Raw genomic sequence first — 23,367 nt, forward strand, 5'->3', positions numbered from 1 at the left:
AATTTAATAGTTCCATTGTTGTCTGTCTGGGCTTGAATGACTTCTAACTGGAGGGAGAACGTCTGATGAAGCTGATGAATGGCTTCACTCCCCCAAGAAATGTTGCTGCTAAATAACTATTAGTTCTGAAAGTTCTTTTCTCTCTTTTTTGCATCAGTTAAGATTCAGCATCGAGCAGAACGACAATGAGCCAGATTGAGATTCCTCCAGCAGCTACAATCTGTATGCAGCGAGGACGCCAGAGGCATCTTCATCTAAAACCTTAAAAAAAAACAAAAAAACAGCACAGCCTGAATTGATTCTTGGAGCGGCTCTTTTTTTAAACGCCGTGCTCGGTTCTCTCCCAAGCTTCCTTGTCTCTAACTGCTCATTGTTGCTCTTTCATTTTCATTTCTTCCTCCTGCAATTAAGGGTGAACAAGGCTTACGTTTTAAAACTGTGCTAACAAGGGCAGCGGTGTTGGACTCGGCGTGGCCCGGGGCGACAATGAGCTGGCTAATAACAAACACGCGGTGCTCCCTGTTCCCGCACAACGTACCGCGAGCTGCTTCTCAGAGGAGGAACCGCTGCAGGTTAAATCCATACATATTACTAGTGCATATTCTCTCCTCTGCTGTAGCAGACTTAACATATCGAAGGTCTCAGCAGAACGTTCTGTGTTCATGCAAACTTTACATTCTATTTGAGTGCCGCTATTCTGGTTTCTTTCCCCGGTCAAATCCTGTTACTCTGCTTCCTGCACGTGGATCAGCAAAATGTAATCTCTAATTTAATAAATTGCTGCAGCAGGAAAGGTTTTGGCTGCTGAGTGGAGGGTAAGTAAATGTAAATGTGACCCTGACATTCGAGTCCCACTACAAGCTCTGGAAAAAAAATGTTGCTTCCAAGAGGACCGACTTCTTTAAAATACAAATACCACCAAAGTTTGCAGCCAATGTCGCTTGTTATTCTGCATAATAAACATTTCCCCAGTGGGTTGTTTTGTCTCTTTGCTGCAACACCTTGGACTGGATGTTAAACAATGCTCTGAGGTGTATATGCATGTAAGATGTTTACATGCAGCACATGTCGGGGTCAAGGAGCTGCAGCTCTGACATCGTCCTGTTGCTCTGTTAAAAAACGTGGGAACTATTTTTTTTTCTATTACGTCTATGCTTTTTCTCCAATATATATATATATATATATATATATATATATATATATATATATATATATATATATATATATATATAAAGGTTTCAAAAGGGAATAGTTGAGACCAGGTGGTGAGACCCTCAGCAGGGTCAGAGAAGCCCAAAAGACGCTGATGAAGCTTTATTGTGAAGAGACTCTTTGACCGCCGTCGTCGAGGCGTTCGCCGTGAAAATTTAGATTTGATCATTTTCAAGCCAATATGTGAAAGAAAAAAGCATAACAAAATAAAATAGCATCCACACGATCACTGGACTGATTCCAGCCAAGGAGTTCCAGCTACTGAAGACAGATGAACTCCACCACATCCATAACATAATAATGACTTTGCAAAAGACATAATTAGAATGATTAAATGCATACAAAAAAAAGAGGAGGAAATCCATAATGAAGTAAATTCTCATTACAGGTTTCACAAAGTCCTCTTTATGTCTGTTGTTGGAACATAGTTCATCATTATCAGCAGACTTGGCTCAGATCCAGCGCTCGCCATCCGGCTTATATCTGCCTGATATATATATATTTATATATCTGCACGCCAACGTTACAGTCTGACCCGATTGGTCATCGTTCACTTTGTAGAAATTAAGGCCGGCGAGTTTGAAAAGTCACCAAATAAATCCTGAGGCAAAGTCTGCAGCGTGAAGAGGTCGAGGAGGGAAGTCGTTTTCTTACAGCTCCATAAAAGATGACTTCAGGAGGGAAGGGAGGAAGAGGCAAGGAGGAAGGGAGGAGGGGGAAATGAGGTCTCCTGAGGAGGGCGATCCGACTGGCTTCCCACAGTTCTGCAGGATCGTGAGAAAGGCGGCGTGGCTGGAGCCCAGAACGTCCAGAGAGAGGGCTAATTGATTTAAGCCCTTTCTACGGGGGGGATTTACCTCCCCCGTAATTAGGGGTGATATCTGACAGCAAGAGCCGCGGACGGATTTACACCGTGGGATCAAACCCACAGATCTCACTGTGTGTGTTTGTTAAGCTCGGGGGTCAGAACCCTGTGTGACACGGGGTTAGTGATCCCACAGAGGAGTCGATGTAATCCCCCAAATTTGAAGCTGTCGATGTTTTCTTTCCCTTGATTTCAAACCAATATCACAAGTTATTATCTGTTAACAGGGGAGCTGTAAACTGGTCCTCCGCTGCAGTAAAATGAGAGGTTTTCTAAAGGGACCCTGGTGCTCCGAGACACTATCACTTTAGTCCACAGGGGGCGCCAGAACCAACGCTACATAAAGTTCCTCTTAGTAGCTGTAAACAAAAAGGATCATTACTAGCAGACAGAGAGAAACCAGCTGGTTGGCTGAGTAAAGGTTTAGATAAATAATATAGTTTATATATGTACAGTTAACAGTAAGTGTGCATTGACTCGTGCAATAATGAAATGCATTAAGAAACAGTGTAAATAATCCCCCAAACAGTAGAATAAATCATTAATTGTGCGGCTCCAACATCCTGATAAAGTGTGCGTCTCTCATCAGGCAGCAGTCATTAAAGAATAACTTCAGCCGAGTCCCAGCGCTCTGCACCGCCGTCTAAATATGGAAACCCACATGGAGGAGGATTCTTTTCCATTTGTTTGGACAAAATTTCAAAAGATCCAAACTGTGTCACAGATGCAGAAAAGGCAGACTGGAGCTGTAAATTCAGCGTTTTGAAATGGCGCCGGCTCCCTGAAGCGTTGCAGTGCCGAGCTCCACTTCGCTCTATTTTATGTGAGAAGCTGCCGGGTGAGAGAAGAGTGAGACCTGCCTTCCTGTGGCAGAGATATAATAATAAAATATTTTCCCTCTTGTTAGAGCGGTTGAGTCATGCATCATGACTTCAGCTGCATATTGGAGGATATTTAGAAGGCGCTTTGCTCCAGTTGGAACTGCTGGAGACACTAAAACACTGGAAGTGGAGCAGAATGACGAGCAGAACTTCGTCAGCGAGTCATGCTTCAACGCTCAGCTCTCAGCGGACGTTGAGGGATTTCACACGTCGGGAAACGCAAAAAGAAGTCATGGACGACCAAACAAAACCAAAAAACCGGGGCACAAAGATATGCGCCCTTCCAAAACCAAAGGGTATGAATCTGCTAATATCAAAATATGGCCACATTCAGAATGTGCTATTGGTTGTGTAAACAGCCTGTTCCACCTGGAATAAGACATGTGGGATATGCCGATAATATCCAGGTTTTAGGAGCGCAAACAATGCAGTCAGGTTATGGGTCAACGCATTAACGCTGGGCGCTGACCACAAACTCACAGCAGCCGTTTGCAGAGATCCAGAACAAATCCCACATTGCCGGTCAGAAGAAGAAACACGCGTTCTTTTAAAACGCTACCAAACTCTCAGCAGGTTTTGTTGGATGGCGGTCTTGTAACGGTCCTCCACCTGGTCTCTGTTGAGGACCAGGTCTCTGTTGAGGACTAGGTCTCTGCTGAGGACCAGGTGTCTGTTGAGGACCAGGTCTCTGTTGAGGACCAGGTCTCTGTTGGGGACCAGGTCTCTGTTGGGGACCAGGTCTCTGTTGGGGACCAGGTCTCTGTTGAGGACCAGGTCTCTGTTGGGGACCAGGTCTCTGTTGAGGACCAGGTCTCTGTTGGGAACCAGGTCTCTGTTGAGGACCAGGTCTCTGTTGGGAACCAGGTCTCTGTTGAGGACCAGGTCTCTGTTGAGGACCAGGTCTCTGTTGGGCACCAGGTCTCTCTAACGGGCCTAAAGTTGGAAGGACTCTATAGTCTTAAAATATCAGCAGCTCTAAGATTTATGTATGTCGGCATTTCACTTCTAAAGAATTTAATTCATAACCTCTTAGAAGCTCTAAAGCTCGTGGAGGTGTGCTGCTCTTCTTCATCGTGTAAGACGAGCGTCAAGCTGGCGGCTCGGAGGACGAAGTGTTGTTTAGGGAGCCAGATTACTGGCTGCAGTGCTCCGTCAATAAGACGCCGCTCGGTGCCAAAAAGCAAACGCCGTGGACCAGCGTGGGAGACTAATGGCGTAGAATTAGTCGCGTAGCACGTGGGCCGCCTGTCAGCGCCACTGGCAACTAAATGGCACGTTGGGACATCTGGGTCAGGCCCGCCTGTCGCTGGGAATTATGGGTACTCGAGCTTGAGAGTGTGTGTGTATGTGTGCGTGTGCATGTGTGTGTGGGCTTCCTTTCAGTTAGTTTCAAGCTCATTTAAATGAGGACTTAAAAAAAAGGTGTGAGACTCGCCGCTCTCATGAAAGTGACGAATGAAACTTCCCTCCCTCCTGTTTCATGTCTATGTCCTTCAGTGTAACAACCAGCATCTCAGACAGAAATTACTGCGATTACCTTTGACCTCTCCCCACTCTTTCTGGTCAGCTACGAGAGCGACCGCGTGATGTGACGAGGAGGCGTGTTACGACGATGACGAAGAGGAGAAAGATTCTTTTTTTTAAAAGCCTCATGTCTCACTTGAAACATGAAATATTCATCTCGAGCATATTTGGAAGTAAAAGCTTTGAAAAGGTTTGTTATTGTAAACCCTTCATTACAGCCAGAAAACTAAAGGTTTTGTTTCTTTAATTGTTTCCTCTTCCAAATGCCTCGGAATGAACTCAAATCATAATAATACAATAATAAACTCCAGAGATTATCCAGTGTTTGTTTCTCTCGTTCTCTCCTACAGGTGACAACCCACCCAAAGACACACACACACTCACCTCAGTATTACCTCAGTCAGCAGTTTGCAGACATCGTCTCTGACATATTCATTTGTCACTCTGTCTCCTGGCTCACACTCCTCAGAGGTAGTGTGTGTGTGTGCGTGTGTGTATATGTGTGAGTGTGTGTGTGTGTGCGCGTGTGTGTGCTCAAACACAGGATTTTGCATAAAACTCATTCTAGTGGACTTTGAGTCGTGTTATTTCACTCAACCCTCCATACTTAAATATTTATTATTATTTAATATGTATTACTATTAAGTATATTATCTCGTGGTGGTGTTGACCTTGGGGTGCATTTGTTTCGTCACGCTGAAACTGTTCCCTCGTCTCATTCCCTTCCTGTTCCCTTGTCTCTTCCTGAAATAAGCTCCGTGTTTAACACAAGCTGAAGAGATTTTAACTATAAAATACGTCCGTGAATAGCCTTCTGGTGATAGAAGCCTTTACGAGTCCTTTAGCTTCGTGGTGGTGACAGGAAGTCATGTGACTGTGGTGGACTTCCTTTATAGCCCAAGTATCATAAACCTTTGTTGGCCACAGAAATTATTTCATCAATAATCCCAAACCTAATAGAAAAATCCCACATTGCTAACTTCCAGTTGGGCCTAAGAGAAATGCATCGTGCCTGCAGCAATCCATCATTCTGACAGTGTTGGGCCGTATCGCTCTATTAGAGAGTATATTTACATTTATCTTCGAGATTCAGTCTATTTGTTGAGGACATTCCCATCTGGTTATTATATGTGTTACCAAATTGAAATATCACTTCACCAAACATTGAGTCTGTTTCTCTGGAATCAGTAAAGTACTTTCTCTCTCTCCTCATGAGGTTTTTTCAGAGATATAAATAATGTGCACCAAAGTCTCCGTATTGTGACATAATGCCTCTTATGCACATGTGATGTGTCCTGCGACAATGAAGGAGGTGAAATATTCACTTCCTGTCATCTTAAAGCGTTTCTTCGCCTCTACAGGAAGCCAAAGACCGAGTGCTTCTTCAGATGTCCTCAGGAAGTCACGACTGCTGTGAACATCGGCAGCAAAACACATGTTGACGGAGTCTGATCCAAGAACTTCCTGCTTACGGGAATGACTTCCTGTCAGCAGGGGAAGTGACGCTAATCTACTTCCCGTCACACCTCACTGGCTGGAGCGGCTCTCAAGCCCTTGGCCAGACATGAAAATCCCTCACCTTTCGGCGAGATTCGCCGTTTTGAAACCAAAATAGGTAACCTGTAGATCCGAAGAGTTTTAGTTTTTGGGAGAGGGGGGGGGGGGGGGGAACTGTCCGCCGTTTCTGAGATTGGAGTGGGACACAGAAAAAAACTGAGGTCGTGATCATCATAGCAATAGAAGATCTTTGACATGTCGAGTCTTGGACTGTTAATGACGTCAGTCATTTCATCCACCATAATAGCGACATGGGGCGCTTGATTTATCTCACGTCGTATCTCCTCTTCCATCACTTCAGCTACAGCATTGATCAGGTCGTTTTGGATTTTGCCCGATGTCCTGGTAAACACTTTGTTTGTGGAAAGGTGGAAGTGCAAGTCTGTCGTGCTTGGCCACAAAGGAAAGTAGCTCTACATGTTCCCCTTATTTGTAGAGTCTTTACATTCGGCGTGTCCCCTAATGAGAGCTCCTGTTTGCCCAAAAAGATGACACAGTCTATCAGTCTTTCTAGTATTTCCCTGTTCTTTTTAACTTTTTCGTTGTGGAGCTCCGTTTCCCTGCGAGCTTGATTATTGATCTGAAAATCCACTCGGGTTTCTCCAAACGTGTTCAAGAGCACCGTAGCTTGCAAGTGTTCCGCCGTGGTGTCGCGTTGCAGTCTTGCTAAGGCAACACAGGTTAATAAATCCACCGTGGCTCCAAACAGCAAGACGCTCAGTCGCAAATAAAAGGCATTCCCAGCAATACAATTTGCAACTCTTCTCCGATGCCGTCAGCCAGGAATATCGTTTTTAGTTGAGGGACTGAAAGTGACGCACACATGTTTTTCCTTGCTGGGTCAAGGCTGTTAGCTGTGGGGTTGGGCGGCCCCTTGCTACGATTTCTAGCTTTTCCTGAAACGTCCTCCCCTCCGTGGGAATGGCGTTGCCAGTAGATCTGCCACCAAGTCCATTTTTCATTTTCCTTCAGCCATTGAGTATTAAAAAAAATACACCAAGCAAAACCATAAAAAATGTATTGTTTCTCTAACATATGTTTCAACAACGTACTCCTTCATACTGAGTTCAGCTAGCTAGTTTTCCGGTAGACAGAAGTCACGCTGGGGCACTGACAAATCACATGTGTGACGAGGCTTGGCCCCACCCACCTTGAGCCACCAAAAAAATTGGTTTTAATATTTGTGTTTTTGAGCTATGGAATATACCCAGTAATATTTGTAAAATAGGATATCTGCGCCAAATATATGCTTTTCCTGCTTCTCCTCCTCTGCTCATGCACCTCTAAGCTGCTCACGTGCACGTCTCTGCTGCTAGTGCACGTCGTGGGGCCAGATCGATTCTGCCCAAGGAAGACGGGTTTAATAAGCAGTTTAGCCCATCACTGATTAAAGAAATAAATGAATAACATACAATTGATCCAATCAGCGCCCTAAAAATGACTTCCGGGAGGGCAATTCTCATCTTGGTGAGCGTTCCTGTGTCTCTGTTCTCTCAGGGCTTGTGTCTCGTTCAAATCTCGCGTGTTTTTGTCACGCCGGTCTCTTCTGTTCTCGCCGGCTTCTCTTCTCTTCCAGCGACATTTTAACGTCATGATAATGGAACATCCCAGCACGAGCGCTACTCTTGCAAGAAGACTCAACCCTAACTAGATCAAATCTCTCCTCCAAGACCTGTTTGAGAGAAGAACTATGGCAGAGAAACTTCTGGAGAAACTCCTGGTCCCAGATCAGCTCCTGAACTCAGCAGACAACAGACCAGCATGAAAGGAAAGCAGCACATGTGGACATTTTGGACTGTATGATGTCAGATTTAAGGGATTACAAGTAAAGAACACAGATTTTATCGCCATTCAAGCAGACGAGATGACTGACTGACCCACTGATCAACTGATGTAAAGATCACACATGCCGGTGTTACGGTTTAACAGGCGACCGTGTTAACTCGCGACTTTCAAGATAAGACGTTGCTGTCCTCGTGAATACTGTGTTGTTTAATTTTTCAATGCAGTGTCAAACCTTCTCATATGCATATACAAATCAAAACAATGCGGCTTTCACGAGGACAGCTACATGTTGTCTTCCTATTCTCAACAGCTGTCGTAACTACGAAAACGACTGAAAGTCACCTGTTAAACCGCAACACCGGCCTCTTTTTACGGCACTGATTAAAGAGGAAACATGTTTGTTTATTTTCTTTCACACTAAGTGCTGTACTGGCAATGGAACCAGCGGCCTTAACAGGAACACAGGTTTTAAATGGGATTGTTATTGTTATTATTTTTATTTTGTCGGCTATGTGTATAATGTGACCGGGAGGAAGTGACGCGAGGGGTTTGTTTTGGTCGGAATTCTGACGTCTGGGCGAAGCAGTCGGCACTTGGAGGGTTCAGGACGGCGCATATTCATTTATCATAATATAGTGAATATTATTATATGATATATATATTAATATACTGAATTGTATGAATAAGATTTCCCTATTATTTCAGTACTGGAATAAATGATAAAAACGGCAAAGTAGTAATGCGTTTTTGATACCTTTTTTTTTGCATCGAATCATACTAGGATGTTTGCTGAAATTGATTGGCTAGCCAAAAAAAAATCCATCAGCCGCCACTGTCCATGCCATTCTACGGGCGATTTTTTTTAACACTTTATTTTTTGCCTTTTCACTGCGAACAGAAAAACATATATACTGAAATGAAAAACAATAATAACTACGACAAAACAAAAAGGGTCTAGTTTGCTCTGTCCTCTCAAAAATATGACAAGTCCTCTTGTTCTCTATTGTTGACGTGTATACATTTCTCCCACTTGTCACGACATTGCTCCTCTTGAGCTCTTATTCTGTAGAATAGTTCCATCTCATATATTTGACTCACAATGTTCAACCATCCATCTTGTGATGGTGGTTCTATTGTGTGCCATCTCTTTGTAATAGCCTTTTTACTGGCTGCTAGCAGAATTTTCAGCAGATATCTGTCTTCCTTTAAACACAGTATCTGTTGTCATATTACCAAAGTATAGGAACATACAGGATTTAGGTGTGTCATAGCCCAGAATTTTGACAATAACCATATAGACCTTTCCCCAGAACTGTACAATTTCCGGACATAACCAAAATACATGGGAGTGGTATACCCCACATTTGCCCCACATTTCCTCCAGCATGGTTGATCAATAGACAGACATTTGTTTGTAATTTGGGGAGTAATAAAGAATCTAATCATATTTTTCCAACAGTGTTCTCTCCAAGTTCGCGCAGATGTTGAGGAATGTTGTATCTTCCAAATATTCAACCATTCATCCTCTGTAATATTCACACCAAGTTCCTGTTCCCATTTCAGTTTTACATAAAATGTTGTATTTCCTAATTTTTCCATCAGATTTGTCTTTCAGCTCCTGGAATCTCACAACACTTCCATCTTTAATTACTGTGCATATTGCTGTTATTCCATATGGAATCCATTGTTTAAACCTCTGATCGAGAGTACCTGGAATAAAATGTCTATCATAGGCTATCCATCGTAGAAGCCTGACTTCTTCTGATTTATATTTCCATACCAATTTGAACCACATCTTTAATGTAAATCGAGTGACAGCATCCATCTGTTCAAGTAAATTTTTGTCTCCAATAATGCTTTGAATTTCCCTTCCTTCTATGTATCGTTCTAGGTTTTTCCATTTTGCTTCATAGTTGTTGGTACACCAATAGATTACTCGTCTAATTTGAGCTGCATAGAAATATGCCCTAAGGTTTGGTAGTGACAAGCCTCCTTTATTTTTCCCAATCTGTAGTGTTTTATATTTGACTCTTGGCCTTTGGCCGTTCCATATAAACCTTGAAATAATTTTATCCCAGGCTCTGAATTGTTTCTCAGGGATCTCAATTGGTAATGATTGAAAGAAATAGAGGAGTCTTGGAAGTATGCTCATTTTTATAGTATCTATCCGTGAACTGAAATCTAGTGGGAGAACAGCCCATCTCTCCATATCACTCCTAATGTTCTGATCTACTTTAATATAGTTGGCCTTATATAGATGCTCAGTACTTTTTGTTAAAGTTATCCCAAGATATGTCATTCTTTTAGAACTCCAATTTAAATTAAGAGTTTGTTGTATGGTTTCGGATGGTTCGTAGTTTAGTGTTAAAATCTCAGTTTTTAGCAAATTCAATTTATATCCAGAGTAAAAACCAAACGTCTCAAATTGGTTGATTAATATAGACATTTGTCAGGTTCCTCTAGGTAACAGATCACGTCATCTGCAAAAAGCCCAATGATGTGTTCTTCTTTTCCAACCTTTATCCCTTTTACGGTCTTTATTCTGCCTAATTGCTTGTGCTCTATAAAAATTGCAAATAGAGTCGGTGAAAGACAACATCCCTGCCTGGTGGACCATTCTAGTGATATACTATCAGTCAGACTGCCATTTATTTTTATCCTTGCTGTTGGATTTTGGTAGAGTGTTTTAACACATTGAACAGCTTTTTCATTTCGTCCAAATTTCTCAAGTACCTGATACAGAAAAGTCCAGTTAACACTGTCAAATGCCTTTTCTGCATCAAGACTTATTAAGGCTGCATTGATATTTGTATTGTTAATAAGTTCAAATATATGTAGGGTTCTCCTTATGTTATCTTGGGTTTGACGCCCCTTGATGAAGCCCGTCTGGTCTTCATCTATAATATCATTCATAAAGTGCCGCTATCTTTTTGCAATATTCGATAATATAATTTGTAGTCTATAATAAGTATTGATATAGGTCTGTAACCAGAGCAGGTATCACTGTTCTTTCCCTTAGGAATCACTGTTATTACAGCCTCTTTCCAAGATGGTGGGAGTTCCCCGTGGGCAAGTGTAAAGTTAAATGAGGGCTCAAATATTGGTAGAAGCAGTTAACTAAACGTTTCGTACCACTCTGCTGGTAAACCATCAGTGCCTGGGAATTTATTTGTTTTCAGTCTACCCATATCCTTCTCTATTTCTATTTTTGTAATTGGTGAAGTCAAAAGGTCATTCTGATCTTTCACAATTGCTGGTAGGTCCAGTGTCTCTAAAAAAAATCTAATTTGGGCCTTGTCAGCAGATGGAGGTTGGCTAAAAAATGTTTTCAGTCTCCTTGGGCTATTTTTGTGTTGTCGTTCGAGTTCGCGCAATTTTTCCTTTTCCTACTTATATATTTCTTCTTTAGCTCTCTTAATAGCTGCTGTCTTAGCAATACATTTCCCTCTCATAACTGCTTTAAGAGCATCCCACAAGATTGTAGGGTGAACCTATCCATTATCATTTTATTTTTGGTATGTTTTAATCTCTGTTTTAATCTCCTCAACAACTGATTTGTAATTTAGTATTCCAACATTTAACCTCCATAACGTTTTTTTCTCCTGTGGTTTAAGCTTGACATAAGATAGACTGCACAGTGGTCTGACACGTCTGCTGCTCCAATTTCACACTCCATAACTTTGTACATGTCCTTTTGATTCATAAAAAAATAATCAATTCTAGCATAACTTTTGTTAGGTGCTGAGTAGTGTCTACAGTCCCTTTTGATGGGATGTAGCTCTTTCCAAATATCAAGTATAACAAATTCTTAGAAAAAGGTATTGATTGTTTTTGTGACATGATTAGGGGTTTTCTTATGGTTTGTTGTATCTAGACTACTATTCATAACAATGTTAAAGTCACCTCCACATATTAGTTTCCTCTCTGTTTCAAGAATAATGCTATCAAATAAAGCTTTAAAGAAGGACTTTTCACAGGTGGGGCATAAACATTTACCAATGTCACTATTTCGTTTTCCAACTTTCTTTTAACAATGATATATCTACCTTCTTTATCGTTTATTTCTTTAATACATTAAAATTTCACTGAGTTAGATATGAGAATAGTCACACCCCTTCTACAACCCTGGCAAAATGAACTACAAAGTGCATTCATCTAACCAAACCTCTTAAGCTTCTCATGTTCCTGCCTAGACAAGTGTGTCTCCTGTAGATATATAATCTGTGCCTTATCCTTCCTTAATTTTGTTATCATTTTCCGACGTTTAACAGGGTTATTCAAACCGTTTACATTCAACGACAGTATCTGAATATTATTATCTATCATTTGTGTTTTTAATGTCAAGTTGCAATCCATACCCAAACAAAAAAACAAAACATGAACCAAAAAACATTAATTGAACATAAAACAGAATGATTTCAGAAGAAAGGGATGCAACTTGCCATCACTTGGGTTCCCTGTTGGTGGGAGGAGGGTAAAGTCCCTCTCTTCTGTAGGGGCCCTCCCTAGTACTAACCGGTATTCCACGTATACTAGAAGTATCCAACATTCAGCGCAGACATAAAGTGCTTCCTCCATCGGTTTCCTATACATATTTAAATGAGTCGTAAGTCTTTCTGAATATATTAACCGGGGTTTGCTTATTTTCAGATGGGAGAGACCTTACCAAACTAATCAGAAGGCAAGAAATACAAAACAAAAAAAACAACCTCCATATTTCAGGTTGGAATTTAGCAGTATAAATAACTAAAGCTAGGCTCTGCCTATTTATATGTGACATGACCTTTGTCCCAGTTTTGTTGTGTAAAGGGGAGAAACCCCGGTTGTGTTTACTACTTATCTGGTCTGCTTCATTTCAGTCCATCGTTTTAAGGCGTTGGGCTCTGAGTTTCTCTCTGGCACGCTAGGTTGCGCTGTTTGTGGCGTCGGTCCATGGCAGCAGCTCCTTCAGCTTCTCCTCCACGACAGCCACGGTGTTCGCCCTCTCCGTCACCGACACCTTTATCCCACGTTTATTCAGGTCCCGTGCTGCTTCGTCGGCGCTCTCGTCGATCCTCAGTCCGGCGTCCCAGTACACTTGCATCTTGGTATAAGGCGTCTAGTACCGAATCCCTTTCTCTTTCAATGCCGTTTTGATCGGCCCCGTCAGCTGCGTAGTTGTTGGCGAAGAACAATCGCTTGCCATTAAGTTCAATCTTCTGCTGCCACACTTTCTTAAGTATCAGTTCTTTAACACCAAACTGTAGAAAGCTAACTATTATTGATCTCGGGGTTGAGGTCGTGGCCGGCTTTGGGATTGGGGCTGTGTGAGCCTGTTGGATTTGTAATTCAACGCCTTTGGTTGGGGAGCGGTGGGCTGCCCTGTGAGGCGCCTGGGGAGCAGCTAGGGGTTGGGTGTCTTGTTCAGGGACACTTCGACATGTGGGGGGGACTGGGGATCGAACCGGCTACCTTGTGGTTGCGGGACGACCACTCATCCCCTGAACTACAGCCGCAAATTCAGTCACAGATCTCCATTCTTTATCTTCTGGGACTCCGTAAATACGAAGATTGTTTCTCCTGGAACGGCTCTCCAGATCAACAAGTGTGTTGTGTATGTTCGAGTTTTGTTTCACTACAGTTAGTAATGTGTCTTTCATCTCCAGACAAGCTGATTCAAGGTCTGCTATACAGGTTTGTGCCTCGGTGATGCTTGAGTGTTGACTCTGCGGCTCACGTATGACTTTAACTTTAAACTCATTAAAGTCTTCTTTTATAGTTTTCTTGACATCACTTCTAAATTCCCCAAGGTCCTGTTTCACATCTTGTTTGAATCCTCTCAGTTCCTTAGACAGTTGTGCGAGACCCTCCAGCAGCACATTTTGGTTAGCTGTGGTTGCTTCGTCATCTGCAGTTGATTCTGCGTCGTCTCCGCTGCCGTCTTCCTGATTACTGACCTCAGTAACAACCGGAGTTTCTTGTTTTTTATCCATTTTCTTGTCAGACTTACACCTCCTTTGATATATCCCTCCTCTCATATTCAACTTGGTATAATATATGTGTGGCTTTATATTAATAGGAGGTATATTGAATAACCGACTCTGAGGAGCTCAGCACCACACGTCCATCCTGTTGTAGCGCTTTCACATCAAAGAATACACCCAGCTTGTCAAACTAAAGATCTGATTTGTTGTAGTCTATGACAATCAACGATAGCGTCCACTCCCCGTGTACTTTAATCTGCAAAGGCCTGCTTAAACTGCGTTGTCTCCATAGAGACACAGGAAAAACAAATCTGATTGGATGAAACTATCTTTCAATCGAGCTGCAATGGAAGCAGTGCTGCAGGCTGAAGGCAGAGCAACAGAGGCAGACAGGAGCTGTGCAATGAGAAAAAAAGCTAATAGGAAAAAATAATTATAACACATGGAGTGTATTTGTGAAAAACAATTAAATTATAAAATAGCTATAACTTTGTGATTCTGTTTAGGTCAGTAGTGAAGGCTTAGCAGGCCCTGACGGCTAAAGTGACATGAGTCCTTTTGTATAATCTGTACCTTTACTTGATTACTTCGATACGTAGATATTGTTATTTTTGCTGGAGGAAAGGATCTGAATACTATATAATAGGCTTCTTATTTTATAGTGAATCTTAAGACCAGACACGAGAACGGATCGTTCTAGTTTGAACCGCTTCCTTAATGTCTGTGACATGTTGGTTGATCATGAAAAAATAAATTGAAAAGGGAAAGCTTAAGAAAAGTTCCTGTTGAGCAGGAAGCAGAAGTTTAAGCATCTCAGTTGTAGTTTATTGTCATGTTATGCTTCATAACAATAACTGCTTTACTTCTAATTAGCTTCTTTGCTGAGGATCTTCACTTTGGGAAAAAAAATTCTCTTTCTGCATTTTTGGGCCATCAACGAGCAAAACTTCACAATAAAAGTCTCAACAAAAAAATAAATGGGACTGGTTGATTACCTGGCAAAGAATCTAAAAACAACTTTGACTCGTGGCTGGAAGTAATTTTCCTCGGCATCAATTGGTAGCGCCGGTTAATGCCAGGAGTAAATCTGGCCGCGCAATTAAGCACACAAGTCTATGTGTGTGTGTGTGTGTGTGTGTGTGTGTGTGTGTGTGTGTGTGTGTGTGTGTGTCACATGCAGGCTTGTGCTTTTCCAGTTGTAAATACCACATGTACACAAACACAGGAAGTCTTCCAGAAGGAAGTGTGGCAGAGCCGGAGGTCACCAGAGGTCAAGGCCACCTGGGAGGCGGCCATTGTGTGTGATTGATGTTTCCATGCAAACAGAAGCCGCTTACGCGCCCACGGCCGTCATCTCCACTCTTATCATGGAAATGTGCACCGAACCTGCTGTGTGTGTGTGTGTGTGTGTGTGTGTGTGTGTGTGTGTGTTGCAGCATAACATCTCCCTGCTGACAAATAAGCATAAAAAAAACTCCCAGCTGTTGTGTTTTTTTTCTTTCCTGCACTGAAGGTTTACCCAGCTGCTCGTACTTCATATCTCCTGAGGGCTCATAACCATAACCTGTTAACCCCCCCCACTGCAGAAATATGAAAACACACAAGCGGAGCGTTATGTTTCTGCAGCAGTGATATTTATATTACACACATGTTCCTCGGAGGGCTTTATAATCACCTTTAACTGGTAAAATATAAGAGACTTCAGGGAGAGCAACAGACGAGCATCCCTCTCTCAGGATGGACATGTGCAATAAATGTCATGTGACCAGAAATAAACACATTATAGAGTAATAACACAGACAATCAATATGACAGAAATTATTCATATGAGAGAAGTAAAGACAGCCGCAGCACTAAAAACGGCAGGAATAATAACAGAAACATGTTTGCCCCTCATAATAACAGCAGTGGATATAATAGAATGACAGTGATAGCAATAGAAATATGGCTCATAATAATAATAATTACATAGCCACAGTCCAGTTCATCCATTGAAACCTTTTTTTAGCTCATGTTAATGTGCGTCCTCTAAAAGTATTTGTTGTTGTTGCTGATGCTGAGTATAAGAACATTCAGGAAATAAATAAAACACGTTTCTTTACCTTTCTGCTTGCTATCGTCACGTGACTTGTTGCCGGAAGACAACAGTGATGTCAGTAGCTCTGTTATCTGAAGGATATGCAGTGAAGGAGACTTCTCTCAGCGAGTCACAGAGAGACAGGATTACATTTCATTTAGCTGACGCTTTTATCCAAAGCGACTTACAATAATTGCTTTCAACCATGAGTACAAACTCAGAACAACAAGAATCAAGAAAGTATGATTTCTTCAAGAAAGTCAAACTACAAAGGGCTATCAGTAAGTGCCATTTAAGTGCTACTACGGCGTTACTTTCCTTATGCAGGGTATAGTCGAAAAAGATGTGTTTTTAGTTTGCGGCGGAAGATGTAGAGACTTTCTGCTGTCCTGATGTCAATGGGGAGATCATTCCACCATTGAGCCTTGAGGGACCCCAGTAGTGAGAGGACAAGGTTCAGACACAGATCCTCTCCAAGTTACCTGGTAGGTGCGGTCGTTGAGGTAGGATGAGAAGAGGGAGAGCGCAGTGCCTGAGATACCAAGGTCCTGGAGGGAGGAAATAAGGATCTGGTGGTTCACTGTGTCAAAGGCAGCAGAAAGGTCTAGAACAGACCTGGGCATCTTACGACCCGTGGGCCAGATGTGGCCCGCGTGAGGTCAATCAAAAATGAAAAATAAATAAATAAGGTGCACGCCATAAGTGCAATACAAACGGCACTGGTTTTACTTTGAAGGCGATTTATTTATGTGTGCGCGCACGCGCGCGCTTACGCAGCCTCACGACGGGCAGTGTTGCCGACTTGGAGACTGAAGTAAAAGCGTATTGTTATGCAGTTTCTGTCCTCAGCGAGCAGTGGGTGTTGCGGCGAGACCCCCGCCTCCCAAAGAGCCTCGCGCTGCAGTCTCCGCCTCCAGATTGAAAATGAATCACGCAAAGCCGCCGCGGATCTGACCTGCGGTCTGATACACTATAGCAGAGCACTTTAAGTCAGTATCACTTCTGGATTTTTATTCTTCTCTCAAAGAGAAGAACTTTCCTCACATGAGGAGGCTCAGAAGATGTTGGTTCTCTTTGGATCTACCTACATGAGAACAAACATTCTCGTCATGAAGTTCAACAGATCAGATCCTCTCTCTCAGCTGTCCTTCATCTCCACCTCATTCAACCAGACTTCATGCTCTTGTTCAAGCAACACAGACTGGACTTTTCTCCCCGAGTAAGAACAACTGAACTGGAAAACATCAAAAGCACTTTTTTGCTTTTGTTTAAAGTTAATAAATTGCTGGTCTTTAACATACATATTTAAGGTAAGGGTTAAACAAATCTTAAAAAATGTAATTATTATGTTTTACTTATTTTCATAGCCGTATTGTAACATGTATTCTTACCAGTAGCAGCTCAAAACCATATAATTTACAGTTTTTTAATAAAGTAATAACATTAATATTGAGTTAATTGAATTAAGCCCTCCACAACGGCCCAAATTTCTCATGTGGCCCCTTGGAAAAATGAATTGCCCACCCCTGGTCAAGAAAGATAAGGACAGAGGAGAGCCTGCCGTCGTGTGCAGAACTGGGACGACATATTATATTAAAATACATTTAATGTCGTCGTCATGTGATGGTCGTAGCAGAAGAGAGCCGACAGCTGATCGCTCAACGATGACGTTTCTCTCGCGCCGACTCCAGTCGGCCAAAGTGGATCATCAGACGGACACTTTTGTTTTGTTAGCTTACGGCTTGTTCTCTGTGGAGCAGCTGCTCCCTCCACAGCGCCTCGCAGGGTCGAGGCCGTACATCATCGCCGGAGGACGACAAGAAGGTACCCATAACTCATCCTTCGTCAACTCTCGACCGCCCGCTTGTCCATCACGCGGAGGCCAAGAAATTGAGCTGTGGCGGCGTCCTGTTTCATCTTCATTGAGTCTGTCCGGTCCTCCATGGAGTCAGAGGATTGGGACGACTTTTATTTTGAAAGTCTTGAGTCCGGCAGGCGGTTCTCATGCAGCAACTTTTGAGGATTTGTGAAGTTTTCTTATGCAGCTATTCTTCTTCTTTTACTTCCTCTTCTTCAGACAGGTTGATTCTGTCATCTCAAAAGTCAATGTTCAGCTCCGCCACCTCAGGCGAACAAGAGAACTACAATTCCTTAAAGTGACAGTTCACTTGCTCCGGGCAATATGCAACACACAACTTTGTCTAACATCCATTTATACATCAATTATTATACAGTAATAAAAACGGTGACCTTCATATGCATACAATTACAAGTGTTGGGGTAGTTACTCAGAAAAAGTAACTAGTTACACATTACTAGTTACTTCTGAAAATTGTAACTAGATTACTTTACTAGTTACTGCATTTGAAAAGTAACTTCACTACTAGTTACTTTACTTTCCATTTTTTTAAGCAAATGTCCAAATTAACTGCAAAGATACATGGACAAACATCATGGCCCTTTCATCACTTTATTTTCAATTTTCAATAATAATTTATTATTATTAAACGTCGGGTTACGAGCCGCTACTACCTTCGATCAGAGTCCCCGTTAGCTCCCCGCTGTGGCCGGCTGGGGCTCCTGATCGCGCTCTGTCACTTCCTTGCTAACTTCCGCTAGCTCTCCGTTAACTTCTGCTAGCCCCACGAAAACCACCGAAGGTAGCAGGACAAGGCTCGACACCCAACTTGGACAGAGGGGTCGCGAGCAGTAGCAGCAGCAGCGCTAGCTAGCAGCTTGTTGCTATTGTTCATGCAGGAAGTGTCGTGTGACTCGCCCGCCACTAAAAGAGAACTTTTCGGACTGGTAAAAATGGCTTGGGTAACGCAGGAAAGCGCGTTCTGAGGTCTAGTAGAGTAGTTACCAATATTTTGAGTGTAATGCGTTACTTTACTTCTTTACCTATAATAGTAATATCGTTACTGTAATCCGTTACTTTGTAACTCGTTACCCCAACACTGACAATTACAAATCCTTCATAATAATATCCCTTATTAATTATCATATTTCTTGTGCATTGTAATGTACACATAAACAATTTCTTTCTTTTACACTGTACAAGTCTAAATTTGACCAACTAAGCTTAAAAAAAAATTTGACTCAATGAAAGGTGCATAACAATAAACAGACATAGAAAAACAACGTAAAAAAATGTAACAAGGTACAAATTTGAACATTTAAAAATCTAAACATTTGAACATCCATCCATCCATTATTAGCCGCTTATCCGGGGTCGGGTCGCGGTGGCAGCAGGTTCAGGAGGCCGACCCAGGCTTCCCTCTCACCCGTAACACTTTCCAGCTCATTCTGGGGGACCCCGAGGCGTTCCAAGGCCAGCCGGGAGATATAATCCTTCCAGCGTGTCCTCGGTCTTCCCCGGGGTCTCCTATCAGTTGCACGTGCCTGGAAAACCTCTCCAGGAGGCATCCTGATTAGATGCCCGAACCACCTCAGCTGACTCCTTTCGACTTGAAGGAGCAGCGACTCGACTCCAAGCTCCCTCCTGATGCTCGAGCTCCTTACCCTATCTCTCAGGCTGACGGACCGGTGTAGCGCCCGTTTTACTGCTGCAGCCGCACCGATCCACCTGTCGATCTCCCGCTCCACCTGACCCTCACTCGTGAACAAGACCCCGAGATACTTGAACTCCTTCGCTTGGGGTAGGCAGTTTGTCCCCACCTGGAGGGAGCAATCCACCGGTTTCCGGCAGAGCACCATGGCCTCAAATGTGGAGGTGCTGACTCTCATCCCTGCCGCTTCACACTCGGCTGCAAAACGCCCCAGTGAATGCTGGAGGCCGAGGAGGAAAACAGAACCACATCATCCGCGAACAGCAGAGAGGCGATCCTGAGACTCCTGAACTGTGCATTTTCTACCTAGGCCTGCTGTCTGATATCATAAATACGCGCATGACGGGATGCTGTTTGGCGCGCACCGTCTCTGTGAGGAATCACAGTACCCTCTCGCTGGCCTTCACCATGTGTTTAACCGGCGGAGAGAGAGAGAAGAGAGAGAAACAGAGGTGAGATCTGATTGGATAAAGAGCCTTAAGGAGCGCATTGAGGTGTACCAGCTCGCTGGCCAGACCAGAAGCAGACAGACAGGCAGAATGAACAGACAGGAGCTGGTCAATGAGAAAATAAGCTAATAGGGAACAGTTATTATAATACATGTAGTGTATTTGTGAAAAACAATTACATTATAAAATAGATATAACTTTTAATTATATATATAAATAAAAAAATTGTGATTCTGTTTAGGCCAGCAGGAAAGGCTTGGCAGGCCCTGACGGCCCACCACTGCCTCCATCTGACTGATGGTGAAAGCTCCACATGCAGAAGACCAGACTGAGGGCTGAAAAGCTTAAAGTGAAGACGGCTGCAGAAGGAAATGACATGGCATCTTCTGCAGCTTTTGACCATATTGCATGGTCTTCACGGTACTCCAGATCCAGAACTTTCCACACCGATACTACTCTACCTTTCTTATTGTGTCATATCGTTATGTAGGTCCAGACTAGTCTTTGTATAAATATACTTTCAGTTGAAATTGACTTCATTCTATAAAGTAGATCAAGACAAACTGGTGCTCTGCTTCATTCAGGGCCGATACTTCTGTCCATCGGATGAAAGCACGTCCAGTATTATCTCTCTTTTAGCTCCGTTTTTGGTCTCCACCGCCTCCCTAAGGAAGTATATGTCTCTTTACTGTGTTCATTAGCAAAACAGTTGTTCAGTTAGCTGATTAGTTCATGGACAAAACATTAATTATAGACTCCAGCTCCAGGGGCCGGTTTTTCAAAAGTAATCTGATCGGATTACGGCTATCGGATTGGATCAAATCTTGAAAATGGGTTTTTCAAAAGAAAAAAAGGATTCAGAAATTGGATTGGATCACGTAATCCAATCTTGTTGTTGATCCGGATCAAACCTTGAGTTTGGGTTTTTCAAAACTTTTTGGTAGGATCATTTTGATCCCAAAAATCAGGATTAAACTGATCCCAGCAGAAGGGTAGATTCATGGTGGATATCAGTAATAAAACTAGGTAACTAAAATTGGTTAATTAAATAATACAACATTTATATCATGCATTTTACAGTATTTATATTTATTCATCAATTTCACTTGAATTGTTCAACAGGAAGTACATAAAGTAGGTAGGCTATGTAGGCTAGCAACCTTTCAGTACAGCAAATTATAAATATTTCGGCCCCATAAATGAATCCACCAAACTGTCATTGTTCATTAAACATTAATCACACTGACACAATCATCAGTCATGGACTTATCAAAAATAGAGTCTAACAATTGCATCTCTTATTGGTCGTCCAGTCGGGCCCTCATTCTGACAGAATGCCGGAGGTTGGTCAGTGTCTCCAATGGGCTCAGGTGCATCAGGGACGTCATCACAGAGAAGGACTTTGCGCCTGGTCGCGATGTTGTGTAGAACAATGCAAGCAAGCATTATGTTGCATGCTTTCTGTGGTTCCACTCTCAAGTAGTTAAGGCATGCAAAGCATCTCTTCAGAACTCCATTTAAGCGCTCAATGGTGCATCTTGTTTTGCAATGAGCAGTGTTGAAGCGTGCCTGCTCAGGCGTGTTTGCAGCCAGAAAAGGGGTCATCAGCCATGGTAGAAGCGGGTAGGCACAGTCTCCTAATATGATACCATTTGGTCGGTTGGTTTAAAGCTTTCTATAGAGAGCGCTCTCCCTCAGGATGCGCGCATCATGGACAGACCCAGGCCATCTCACAACGCAGTTTGTGATGAGGAGCTCAGCGTTGCCCACAAGTTGAACGTTGATGCTGTGTCTCCCCTTTCGATTTACAAACTCCCACTCATTCTCATGAGGTGCTTGTATGTGCACATGGGTGCAGTCGATTGCTCCAATAGTATTGGGCATATTCCCCAAACGAAAAAAATTCTGCTTGCCCTGGATGATCTGGTCATCCTTCGGAAATGAAACAAATTCATTAATCAGGCTGGCCAAAGCAGTTGACACACTTTTCAGAACATCACAAACAGTTGATCTTTCCACACCCATGTAGTCACCCACAACTTGGTAGAAAGTCCCACACTATCATGTTGCCTCAGATCAGACACCAGGTGTTCAACCTGACCCCCACATCAGTGTCACACACACACCTGTTGAATTGGAAATAACTACAAGAACTAAAATGTCTATCTTCAGCATACAGTTTGCATAAGAGACACACACGCGGACACTCATCTACACACTAAGCATACACACACTAAGCATACACACAAAAAGAAGAAACACACAGGTGGGCTGCAGCACAGCTCCCACCCTGTAATTACATTTTGTGTCTCCCACCTGTGTTACAGAAGCAGATCTGACTCGAGGTAATTACAGGGCTGCAATGAAACAAAACAACAAAGGGGGTGTGCGCGCACACACGGACACACACGGACACACACACATGGACACACACACACACACCGCAGGGGACTTACGCCATGCAGCTCTGTGTTTCCCATCAGGGTCTCACTGTAAATCTGCTGCCTGTCATATGTTCAACGCCCCGCTGCTCCTCCCATGTGAGCTTGTTATTCCTGAATCACGCTCCAGCTGCATTTATGTTCGCTTAAAATCATCCAGATAGAATCCACATTCAATTTATACACTTTCATTTGTACATAACATATCTCCGATGAGCCCAGTTACAAATCTGATTGGTTGATTCAGATCGGAGTCTGGCCAAAGTCACTCTGTTTTCCTTTTCTCTAAAACAAGGAGAAGGAAGGAAGAAGAAGAAGTAGAAGAAGAAGAAGAAAAAAGAAGAAGAAAAAGGAGAGAAGATGAAAGGAACCATTGGAGCCAATCAGTTCTGTTCAATGGTGCTACAAAGAGTTTGGCTCAATAACAGCCAGCCATGATGAACCTCACTCAACATATCCTCTCAAAACGTATCCTCACTCGATGTATCCTCGCTCAACGTATCCTCGCTCAACGTATCCTCTCGCAACGTATCCTCGCTCAACGTATCCTCTCGCATTGTATCCTCACTCAATGTATCCTCTCGCATTGTATCCTCACTCAACGTATCCTCGCTCAATGTATCCTGGCTCAAAGTACCCTGGCTCAAAGTATCCTCTCTCAACGAATCCTCGCACAACTTATCCTCTCGCAACGTAACCTCTCACAACGTATCTTCTCGCATTGTATCCACTCTCAACTAGGGTTGGGTACCGAGAACCGGTGCCATACTGGCACCGGTTCCAACACGTCCGGTACCTACCGGACCGAAAAGCAACGCAGATTTCGGTGCTTCCTTCCGGTGCCTGAGCCGATTTAAATACTTTTTTTTTTACACTACTCTGTAAAGTTGCACGGTATATAGATACTAAAAAGGTAGCGCGGTGCCCGCACGCTAAAAACGATTATTAAAATAGCGCGGATCAGAGCACACTCGCTGCTCTGCTCTCTGTCTGCCTGCATGCAGAGCGGGGCTCGAGGGGGCGGGGCTTCCAGCGCTCACACAC

General features: G+C 43.0%; 1 pseudogene across 1 annotated transcript; it reads right to left on the reverse strand.

The window, feature by feature from the left end:
- Positions 1 to 21,151: 21,151 nt before the first annotated feature.
- LOC306741802 (putative nuclease HARBI1) lies at positions 21,152 to 22,362 on the reverse strand (annotated as a pseudogene). Its single transcript has 2 exons — positions 22,339 to 22,362; positions 21,152 to 21,940 (listed from the first exon to the last, which is right to left on the reverse strand). The product of its transcript is annotated as a putative nuclease HARBI1 (transcript).
- Between the last annotated feature and the right edge of the window lie 1,005 nt (positions 22,363 to 23,367).

The sequence above is a fragment of the Taurulus bubalis genome (assembly GCF_910589615.1).
Source record: "Taurulus bubalis genome assembly, chromosome: 1".
Lineage (NCBI taxonomy): Eukaryota > Metazoa > Chordata > Actinopteri > Perciformes > Cottidae > Taurulus > Taurulus bubalis.